We start from the raw sequence: 9,170 nt of genomic DNA on the forward strand, positions 1-9,170 counted from the left end.
TCCTCGTCGAACTCCCACTTGAGCTCAAGCGCGCCATCTGGAGCTGTATCATCTGGCCCTGCATCTGGTGTAATAGTAATCTGTGAGCCACAAGGACTCAGCAATCTCGCACCCTCGCGATCAAGACTATTTAAGCTTAATAGGTAAGGCAAGGTAAATATATGTGGAGCTGCAGCAAGCGACTAGCATATATGGTGGCTATCCTATTCGCAAAAGAGAGCGAGAAGAGGAGGCAAAGCGCGAATGCATAACTAAAGGGGGCAATCCTGCGGCAAACATTACTCCAACACCGTGTCCACTTCCCAGACTCCGCCGAGAAGAGGCCATCATGGTAACTCACACAGTTGATTCATTTTAATTAAGTTAAGGTTTGAGTTATCTACAACCGGACATTAACAAATTCCCATCTGCCCATAACCGCGGGCACGGCTTTCGAAAGTTCAAATCCCTGCAGGGGAGTCCCAACTTAGCCCATGACAAGCTCTCACGGTCAACGAAGGAATAGACCTCCTCCCGAGACGTTCCGATCAGACTCGGTACCTCGGTTCTTCAAGACACTTTGACAGGTTAAAACAAGACCAGCAACACCGCCCGAATGTTCCGACAAATCCTGATAGGAGCTGCACATATCTTGTTCTCAGGGCACACTCAGATAAGCAATCCGTACAACTAAAACCAGCCCTCGAGTTTCCCCGAGGTGGCGCTGCAAGGGGCTCTAGGTTGGACCAACACTCAGAGGAGCACTGGCCCGGGGGTTTAAATAAGATGACCCTCGGGCTCCGGAAACCCAAGGGAAAAAGGGGCTAGGTGGCAAATGGTAAAACCAAGGTTGGGCATTGCTGGAAAAGCTTTAATCAAGACGAACTATCAAGGGGTTCCCATTATAACCCAACCGCGTAAGGAACGCAAAATCCGGGAACATAACACCGAAATGACGGAAACTAGGGCGGCAAGAGTGGAACAAAACACTAGGCGAGAGGCCGAGCCTTCCACCCTTTACCAAGTATATAGATGCATTAAGATAACATGGCAATATAATGATATCCCAACAAGTAAATAAATGTTCCAACAAGGAACGGTCTCCAATCTTCACCTGCAACTAACAACGCTATAAGAGGGGCTGAGCAAAGCGGTAACATAGCCAATCAACGGTTTGCTAGGAAAAAGGTGGGTTAGAGGTTGAACATGGAAATTTGGGAGGCTTGAAAGCAAGTGGTAGGCATCGTAGCATTGGCATAGCAAAAGAGCGAGCAAACTAGCATAGCAAAGATAGTAGTGATTTCGAGGGTATGATCATCTTACCTGCAAAGTTGTCAGAGTTGACTGGATCCTTGAAAGCAAACTCAACGGGCTCCTCGTTAGTGAACTCGTCTCTCGGCTCTACCCAAACAAGACAAACAAGCAAACGGAACACAATGAACCACGTGCAAGGATCAAACAAGATGATGCAAACATGGTATGCTATGCGGGATGCAATGCGGGATGCATATGCAAGATTTGACAAAGAATGCATGAACCTGGCCTCAACTTGGAAAACCAAGTGTGCCACTGGAATGATGAAATGAAATCGCTTGAAAACAATATAAAGATCACCGGAATCGGAGTTACGGTTTGGAAATGGCAAGCGATTCAAATATGGCCACGATCTGCGATTTACAGCAAGTAGCCATCTAAATGCAATGAGATGAACATGCTACAGCAGCCAAACATGGCATCAAAATACATGGCAGGGAAGCATTCAAGATGATTAACAAAATTCTAGCACTGAGCTACGGCCAATCCATCCATTAACAGGTTCAAACAAGCATGGCAAAAATGCATATGATAAACAGATCTCAGACTTAGTGAAATTAACACTTGTCTGGAATTTCAGATCAGGTAGCACTCTTCGGAGTAACAAAACTACATGCTACAGGACCTGAACATGACAAAGTAAAGCATGGCATAGAGCTACTCAAAGAGCTTAACAAAAGTCCCTTAGTGACCTTGAGCCAAAAGGGATCACAAAATACATTTGCAAGCATGTGAACATAGCAAAAACATAATCAGTTTTCAGACTTAGTGAAAACTGGGACATGCTGAAAACAGATATCAAGTAGGCATGTTTACGAGCTCGATGCACTCACTACAGTGCAAGTCATGAAAAGCTAAGCATACATCTTTCAAGAACACACAAAATGCAAGCTAGACATGGCAAGAACAATAGCATAGCATGCACGGATCAACTATAACATCATCGGCAAAATTGCAAACAAGTTGACAATCTGCCCAGATTCACAAAGTAGCAAAAGTAGAGCTCGATTGACTCAAGCTAGGGTACTCCATATATGCAAACAAAGACATGGATGGATAGAGCACTACAAGATTAACAAAACCTCCTTACTGATCATCCTCAAAAGAGGCACGGATCACTAGGAAACAACATGAACATATGGCATCATGAACTAAACAGCTCAAGGACTTAGTGGAAAAGCTAAGTCCCTGAAAATAGAATTACCAAGTGCCTCACTTTGCAAGCTTGTGCTAGTCACCACACACATCACAAAAATACATGGGTTGCACCTCTGGAAAGATGATAAAACCCTTAACAAAACATATGTAGAGCATCAGGGCATATCATGCAAACAATAATCATGGCAAAAATGACAAATGTCTAAGATGGAGCAGCAGATCTGACAATTATCTCAAGTAGCCTCCTTCTAACAGCATTTCGGGCATCAAGATGAACTCAAATGAAAATGATGCAATGGAATGAAATGATGTACTCTCTGAGACGAACAATTTGATATGCTATTTGCATAAATCGGAGCTACGGATGCGGAGATATAACATGATGAATATGAGCACTTGAACTGCAGACTTAGGAAAAATTGAGAGGCTAGGGTTCGTCCCAGATCTGGATCCGACGGGTCACTGTAGCGGTGCGGCCTTTGAGGATCGCCGGAAAGCTTGAGGTCGCTGGAGAACTTCGGGTAAGAGGTGGAGGACGCCGGAGAGGGGCCGGGTCGCCGGATCCGGGGCCGGCGGAGGAGGCGCGGACGGGTGGCGAGGTCACCGGCGGAGGCGCACGGTGGCCGGCGCGGGGCGGCGACCGGGGCGCGGGGCGCTTGGGGCCCAGGGCGCCTCGGGCGGGCCCTCCGTGGGCCGCGGCGGGCCTCGGCGGCGCCGGTGGAGAGAGAGGGAGGCGGGGACAGGTGGCGGATCCCGGTTGGCCGGGCGCGGCGGCGCGGGGCGTGTCCGGCGGGAGCGGACACGTCCGGCGGCGGAAGAGACGAAAAATTAGGGTTAGGGTGGATTTGGATCCAAAATTTCGTGGAGGGATCTATTTATAGAGGTATAGGGAGCTAGGAAGCTCCAAATGAGGTGCGGTTTTCGGCCACGCGATCGTGATCGAACGCACTAGATGATGGAGCAGGTTTAGGTGCGTTTTGGGCCAAATTAGAGGGGTGTTGGGCTGCAACACACACGAGGCCTTCTCGGTCCCTCGGTTAACCGTTGGAGTATCAAACGAAGTCCAAATGGTACAAAACTTGACAGGCGGTCTACCGGTAGTAAACCAAGGCTGCTTCGCAAGTCTCGGTCCAATCCAGAAATGTTTAATCCCCACATACGAAAGAAAGCTAGAAATGACCACCGGAGGAGAACGAAGCGCCGGAATGCAAAACGGACAACGGGGAAAATGCTCGAATGCAAGAGATGAACACGTATGCAAATGCAATGCACATGATGACATGATATGAGATGCATGACAACGATAACAACACCCGGGGACAAAGACCCGAACCCGAGAAAATAAAATAACTTAACGCCGGAAACGGCAATAGTTGGAATACATATTGGGTAAATCATATCCGGGGTGTTACAACCGACATGTGTCCTTCTTTGCTCATGTGTCTGTCCCTATGGGGAAATGTCACGTGGTGTTTACTGGAGTCATTTGTGGCCTCGCTACGACTCGGTTACACCCGCTGCTGACTGACACGTGTAATGTTGGGTCATGTATGTCTGTACCTGTAAGTTTGTGCCACCTTGGTCTACGACTAGTCATGTCAGCCCGGATCCTCTCTCATATGGATGCTAGCGACACAAGTATATATGTGAGCCAAAATGTGCAAACGGTCCTAACCAAGGTAAGGCTGCAGTCGTGGGAATACCATGCGTGGGGCCGAAAGTGATATGATGTGTTACATTCTAGATCGGTATGATTTAAGATCGGGTATTGACAGCTAATTAGATAAGATGACTTCCATCAACCTTCGAACTAAATGCAACCACACATTCCTCTTTCCCCAATTGCATGAACCAGATGTTTAGGGGAACCGCCCCTAATATTGCACTCACGCATGCCTCCTTGTTATACAATATTATAAAGCGTTGGTACCGTAAGGCTAGATGCATATCTCCTGAATATTCTCTCAAAACCGAGTGGTACCCCATCTTCAATAATAAACTCTCCCCTATTAAACCGAGCGGTACCCTATCTTGTTCTACCATCTCGCGTCGGCTGCACCCAAACACCATAAGCCCCTTTGTTTCCGCATGGTGTAGCAATGACTACGTATGGATCCAACCAGACTCCCTGTAGATGACTTGCAATTTTTTTTGAATCTTTGTTCTGTTAAACACATAATTGTTCCTATAGTTTCAACTGCCCTAAAGTAGTACACACACTCCCACATGGATTTGCGCCGCCATATTAAGCTAGCTCCACCCCGCCTAATCAGTTACCAAACAAATTTGATATGCTACTAGATGGATCGGAGGTACATTCAACGATAGATGTACCACTCGTCACATAAGCTTGTCAAGTGTGTGCATTTGAACAAATAAGTGCTGAATCATTAACTCACGGTCACAAAAATAACACAGTTTAGTTTCTTTTTACCTATGTTTTGCCAAATTGTCCTTGGTGAGGATCACACCCTTACACAAACCACATAAAAATCTTAACCTTTAGCAAAACTTTGATTTTCTAGATATGAAGTGACTAGAGTACGGATCTTGTATTAATCAAGTAACATAACTTGATTTAATAGAAAACCTGCCTCAACCAGATAGTGTCCATCGAAATGGGTCTGGCTAATTAGATAGGGCGGCCTCCATCAACCTTCGAACTAAATGCAACCACGCATCCCCTCTTTCTCCAATTGCATGAACGGGATGTTTAGGGGAACCGACCCCAATATTGCACTCGCGGAGGCCTTCTTACATTGTACAATATTATAAAGCGTTGGTACCATAAGGCTAGATGCGTATCTTCTAAATATCCTCCCAAAACCGACTGGTGTCCCATCTCCAATAATAAAAATTCCCCTATTAAATAAGGCAACATTAATCCTCATCAAAGCATTCAAAAATGGTGAATCGTTCGGCTGAGCCGATACTTGCGCTAAGGTTTTGGAGTATAGATACTTGTCTTTTTTTTGCGTGAAATATAGATACTTGTTACGTAATAATTGTATCCATACTTCCCCTCAAAAAAAATTGTATCCATACTCCCTCCTCTTGAGAGGATAACCTATAAAGCCATTTACTAAGCAAACACTTGTTTTTGATATTCAATTTCTCAATGCCCAAACGTGCTTGATCCTTTGGCCTAAACAAAATATCCTACTTAGCCTGTCTCATTCCGTCTTTGGGGTAGCCATGATCTAAAAATATCTAGAACGACAAGCTGGCCTTCCGCCAAGGAAATATGGTTAACGACAAGCTGGCCTTCCGCCAAGGAAATATGGTTAACGACAAGCTTAAAATCCCAGTATGCACGTGGTAGCTTGACGGAGACATCATTAGCTAGCTTAATCTGCAATTAATTTAACCACCGGAAGCAAATTAAGCAACCACTTCAGCACCGAAAGAGAGATTGAATAGCCACGAGTACAATATTCTGAGTTGGTATCCTGTTAGGGTTTGGCCTTTTGGACCCCTTTGCCCCTTTGGCAGGCTGGCATGGTTTTTGCTTACGAACAAAGGGAAATGAAAACCACGGAATGGAGTTGTACAAGACCCGGCCGACCATGAGCCACCTCGCACCACTTTTGCACATTTCATCGTGCGTGCGTCACACTGACCGTGGCTCCGCTATATTTAGTGGCCTCTTCTCCATCGTCTTCCTTACGCTTTGCCGTCCTCTTCTTCCTCCATAGCTCTCTAAACCCATCTGGTGCCATCCACTTACCCATTGCCCATCACAACGCTCTCCAAAAGACCCACATGAAATAAATCTCCCATGGTTCCAGGAAAAGCTCCAGGTCATTTGATGTGTTTATGTTTCTTCTTGTACTTTCATCGAGCTTGTTCTTGGCAAGCTTCTTTCTCTCCTTTTCATTTTGACGGGAGTGATGGACGGAAGAGAGCGTCCTTCAGTCCACTCACAGGCGGTGCTAGGATCGAATTAGCTGCCGACTCATTCATCCACTTGCCGAGCAAAGTTATTTGCCGAGGAGCTTAGCAGGTGAGTGAATGAAGCGGGAGGTAAAGTCTTTGATCTCGCACCGTCGTTGCTTGGACTGAAGGGTGCTCCCTCCTCCTCTCTAAGCCATGTTATGTAGCACGGCACCTGCTTGATCTGCTCGTTTCTTCGGGCGCCATACCGCCTGATCGATCTGATCTGTTCTTTTCGAGCTTCTCCGGCATGAAATGATAGAACCTGTGTCGCTCTGGTGTGCTCGCAGTTCTAGTTTGGCTCTTCTTTAATTTAGTCCGGTAATGGATGTCGAGGCTCAATTTTTCTACTTGTTTAACCAGGCCTTTGTACTAAAAATCCTTGATCTGCTCACAGAAGCCTTGTTTTTCTGAAAGCGCATCTGCTTTGGGTACCTGCGATGACATCCTAGATGCATGGTACAGCTCTCGTTCTCGTAGCTAGAATGCTAGATACGGGCTCGATCTCCATCCTGTGTGCGTTTTCTCTACTTTTTTGCACTCCGTGATGTGATCTGTCGACGCACTGTTGCAGGCTGGGACAAAATACGGTGCTTTGCTTGCTTTTGCTGGTGTGGGGGATCGATCGATCACATCGCGCGTCTTTGGGGTCGTGCAAACAGTGAGACGTCTTTCGATCTCCCTGTTTGCTTTGGAACTTGGCACGCAACCAGGATGATTGGACTGGACGTGTGCGTGGCCCTGGTGCTATGCTATGCTAGGCTAGCTTTCGGAGCATGGTCACCACATGGATTCGGTCGAGTTCCCCAAACGTTTTTATCATCTCCCCGAGGGCTCTTAGGGGCCTAAGTACCCTATTAATCTTAGATTTGTGGTGTACAGTGGAGTAGTTTATAACCCACTTATGTTTTTGCATCTGGATATTCTCCCCCCTCGCATGGAAATATGTGAGCATGCATGTCGGCTTGTGATGTGATTTTATCAAGTCAGGATATGAACAACGTTGTACTCTTTGTAAGCATGTTGTCATTATTTTCACCGAAATAGTTATGAAAAAAATCCTAATTAGTATGATTTCTGGAGATGCATCCGGTAGAGTGCTTGTTTACTAGACCTCTCATTATTTTACAGAAGTCCTAACAATATTAGATCTTGTTTTGTGCTGCTAGCTAGCTGTTGGTAGAATTATTTTACAGTAGTATGCATGGTCTGTGTTGGCTTCATGAGTACAATTGTTCATGATGACTTGATTGGTGCAATAATCTGTCATACCTATATATATGTATTAGTACACACTTTGAAGCAATTTCGTCCTCTTCAGTTTTCCTATCTTGTTCATCTGCAGTCTACATATTCAGTTCCAATTATTCTCTCAACCTCTTGACATTTGCCTTCTTGTGATGGCTATTAATTTCTGTACCAAACAGCTTAACAAATACAGTGACCAGAAATATGATGCCATGGACATGATTAGGAGCTATGTGCATTGTTGAGCAGTACTCCACTATATAATGCTTTATCATCAACCACACTGCACACGTACGATGGCTGCTCGCAGATCTTGTTTGTGATGATAGCAAGCGTGCATGGACTCTCCTTGAATTGCTGGATGTTCTTGGTGGGGCTGGGGGTTACTGCGCAGGCCGGCCCGCTATGTCGGTCAAAGCTGTGGGAGGCACTGTCTAGCCTTTTCACTGCAGATTAATGTTCTGTTCTTGACTGCCTCCTTTTGTACTCCCATGTCCTCCTTTTCATCGCCAATTAATGGTCCGTGATCCTGAAGAAAGGCGGTGAATTAGTGATGGGATTGCAGACATGTGCTGCTGCTTCGGGACATAGCTAGGAATTAATGTTGGAGCCAGGCATATTTTGCAAATGCAACGGTACTGCCAGCGCATGTAGATGTAGTACTGATTGTTGCTTACGAATCTAGTGCGATGTGTGTGGCTCCTGTGTGTTGTTGAGTGTTAATTTGCAGCCAATGTACCCCTATGTGGTTCTTCATCGTGTTTTGCAATTGTGATTGTCACGCACTCTTGCTAAATGGCAAACTGGTACTGTATTATTTTTCATTTTCACTTCAATATGGATTCACCAATAAGTAGATTAATTGGCAACCACTGAGTCTCTACTGGTGCTTTTTATTGTTCACATAACATACATACATGTGCTTCACTGGGTCTCTACTGTGGTGCACTGGTCATGCAATTTTGAAAGATTGTCTTGATCAGTAATTTTATGATATCTTGATAAATGTTTTTAATGACGTACGGTAGGTTCCAGGTTTGCTTTTTCTGGCAATAGTTACCTAGTGTGCTACTAGCAAGTTATCTGCTGGGCAAAGTCCATGAGTGAGAACGTCATGACAATTTCCAATGGCTCTGAATTGATGAGCTTCTTCAAGAAGAACAAACGAACTGGTATATTTGGAATTGAAGCCTTGTATTTAAGGAAAACAACTGCACAACACTGCAAATGCCTCGTGATGTCCAATGCCTCCATCGATACAGAGCATCGAACCTGAAAACCATCCACATTGGCCCTCCTTCCCATTCGTGCGCCATGCTTCCGCACGCAGCGATCTACTGTCGCTGCTGTTCATCTCCGGCCCTTGGATGATGTCAATGGCAGATCTTTACCGCTGCGACTAGTCAAAGGAGAGAGAGAGAGAGTCTTACATTGCTGCGGCCCCTGTCAATCTGTCATGGTGTGGAACCCTAACCCTAATTTCTTTTTGTTAGAAGCCCAAACCCTAAAGTTGGCAAGGAGCAAGGAGGGGTTGGAAC

General features: G+C 45.6%; 1 long non-coding RNA gene across 1 annotated transcript; it reads left to right on the plus strand.

Moving 5' to 3' along the window:
- The first annotated feature begins 6,132 nt into the window (after positions 1-6,132).
- LOC119267609 lies at positions 6,133-8,462 on the plus strand. Its single transcript, XR_005132500.1, has 2 exons — positions 6,133-6,843; positions 6,959-8,462. It is a non-coding gene; the product is annotated as an uncharacterized LOC119267609 (long non-coding RNA).
- The last annotated feature ends 708 nt before the right edge of the window (positions 8,463-9,170 follow it).

Source organism: Triticum dicoccoides, chromosome 3A (genome assembly GCF_002162155.2).
Source record: "Triticum dicoccoides isolate Atlit2015 ecotype Zavitan chromosome 3A, WEW_v2.0, whole genome shotgun sequence".
NCBI lineage: Eukaryota > Viridiplantae > Streptophyta > Magnoliopsida > Poales > Poaceae > Triticum > Triticum dicoccoides.